The sequence below is a fragment of the Dipodomys spectabilis genome, unplaced genomic scaffold (assembly GCF_019054845.1).
Source record: "Dipodomys spectabilis isolate Male_0828 unplaced genomic scaffold, ASM1905484v1 ptg000096l, whole genome shotgun sequence".
NCBI classification, from domain to species: Eukaryota; Metazoa; Chordata; class Mammalia; order Rodentia; family Heteromyidae; genus Dipodomys; species Dipodomys spectabilis.
In genome coordinates this window covers 2,572,071-2,574,658 of record NW_024870773.1, presented here as the reverse complement: position 1 = coordinate 2,574,658, position 2,588 = coordinate 2,572,071, and positions in this window count along the sequence as shown.

Below are 2,588 nucleotides of genomic sequence, written 5' to 3'. Positions count from 1 at the left end.
GGCGCCGCGTCCTAACCCGAGCGCCTCTCCCTCCGGGCCGGCCGCGCGCCCAGGACGCTCCGGGCCCGGCCCCGGCTCGGGGCGTGGACGCCACGCAGCCCGCCTACCGGACGCCGCCCGCCCACCTGCGCCGCCCGCCCACCGGGCCGGCACCCCGGGCCTCGCCCTCGGCCCAGCGCGGTCCGACCCCTGGCGGCGATTGGACGGCGCTGGAGCCTCGCCGCGGGGCCGCCGCTCCTCCGGCTGCGCCCGGAGCAGTCCAGCGGCGGGCGACACTCGAAGCCGGGGACCGGCCCGGGACGGTGGCCCGACAGCGGGCGTCGGCGCGGTAGGGGACGGAGCCGAGGGCAGGCGCGGCGGCCCCCGACGCCCGGCCTCGAGCTCCCGGGCCGTGACTGCCAGGGCGGGGCCCAGAGCTCGGGCCGTGGACCGCTCCACCCGCCGCTGCCTGCCTTCCGACACTGCGCGCCTCGCCCGTCCCCGACCCGCCCGTCCCCCGACTCTGCCTTCAGCCTTGGCTTCCCCTCACCCGGTCCCTACAGCCCCAGTCCCCCAAGAACCGCAGCCTCGATCCCCGCCCAGTCCTCACCCAGTCCCTGCCCAGTCCTCACCCAGTCCCCGACCAGTCCCCAACCATTCCTCGCCTAGTCCTCACCCAGTCCCCACCCAGTCCCGACCAGGAAACTTCTTACAGGAATGGGCAGTGGGGCTGGAAGGTGGCTCTGTGGTAAAGCGCTTGCCTTGCATGCATGAGGCCCTGAGTTTGATCCCTCAGCACCACATAAGCAGAAAAAGCCGGAAGTGGCGCTGTGGCTCAAGGGGTAGAGCGCTAGCCTTGAGCTGAAGAGCTGAGGGACAGCGCCCAGGCCCAAAGTTCAAGCCCCACAACAAAAAGACAAAACAGGAAGTTAGTACTTCTCTTCAGTTTACTGGTCTGCTTTAAAATGTTAGTTTATATTACTTCTCACCATCACTGAACCTTTTCAGCACGTCCTTAAATTTTACCCCAGGCAGGTGCCTCTGAGACGGGACAATCGCAGCAGGGGGAGACCCCTCAAACCAGTCTAGAACAGACCAAGAGGTACGACCAGGGTCCCACAGAGCCTAAGTGTAGTGTGGTGGTGACTCTATGGCTTGATCCTTTGGAGGTAGATGTCACCATGGATCATCTCTGCTCCTTTTGAAGAAGTAGAATATTCCCCACACAGCAGCACATCCTGCAACTGCTGAGCCCAGCCTAAAACCAACCTTAGATGGTGTCCGTAAGGTCTGCACAGAGACACCTCCCTACCTCTTGGCTAAGTTTCTGCCCAGTATCTGTCACCTAGGTAACTGGCAGACCTGGAAGCAGTCACCTTCCCCTCCTGCTAGGTCACATCTTGGGCCATCTCTGGTCACATGCCAGTCACTGTCCAGATCTAGTGTGACCACACCTTTCCCCCACCTGGCCACACCTCTTCCTGTCCCTGGCCTAGAAAAGTCCTGGCCCAGGGGTCCATCTGCCTTTTCAGCCATGCTTCTCCACCATGAACCGCGCTTCTCCATCATGAACCGCGGGGGCAACAGTTCGGTAAATTTCTTCTCCTGCCTGAATAGCGCATGGTGTTCTCTTCACCGGCTACCTAATTAATTTAATATACCTTACAGTGTCCTCTTGGCTGGAGAAAAAAAAAGACCATTTTTAAAACTCAAATCTAAGTTTCCTCTCCTTACATTGCAGAGGGCCAGGGGATGGGACTGTCCTTTGACACACCCTTCTCCAGCATGGAGTATGCCAGGCTCTCTCAGCTCTCAGCAAAAAGTTGAAAGTAGAGGTGTGGCTCAAGTGGGAGCATGTTGGCTTTGAGCGCCCACCCTCTCCCTGCTCACACCCAGTGAGACAGGTCCTGAGTTCAAGCTCAACAAAACCAAAACATGTTTGAAGTGGTGATATTTACCTGTAAACTCTAGCACTCAAAAGGCTGAATTGGGTGGGTGTTCAAAGCCTACACAGTGAGTTCTAGGCTGACCTGGAGTACATAGTGAAACTTGGCTTAAAAAAAAAAATTCCTTGGCCTTTAAAAGGGTGAGGGGGCTGGGAAGGTAGCTCAGTGGTAGAGCGCTTGTCTTACATGCCTGAGGCCCTGAGTTTGATTCCTCAGCACCACATAAGCAAAAAGAAAAAAGCCAGAAGTGGCACTGTGGCTCAAGTGATAGAGTACTAGCCTTGAGCTGAAGAGCTGAGGGACAGCGCCCAGGCCCAGAGCTCAGGCCCCACGACCGGACCCCCCCCCCAAAATAAATAAATAAAAATAAGAGTGAGAAATACTTTAAGATATGTTAGGAAACAGAGAGGCAAGCTGCTTAGACACAGTTGGGTTAGCAAGACAAAATACCAGAACACAAGGAAGGGCTGTGTATCAATGTCCTTAGAACCAAGTAGAAGTCCTGCCCACAAGAGGAATAGCTAACCCAGAGGTAAAATCTGGTCCTAGGTAAATAGGTGCAGATTGGGCCACAGGTGTGGAATTGGGACCTCTTGAAACTTGAGAGCAGTTTGGTTACTTCCAGAGCATTCTGCTTGTGCCAGAGACTCTAAAAGGTCAAAG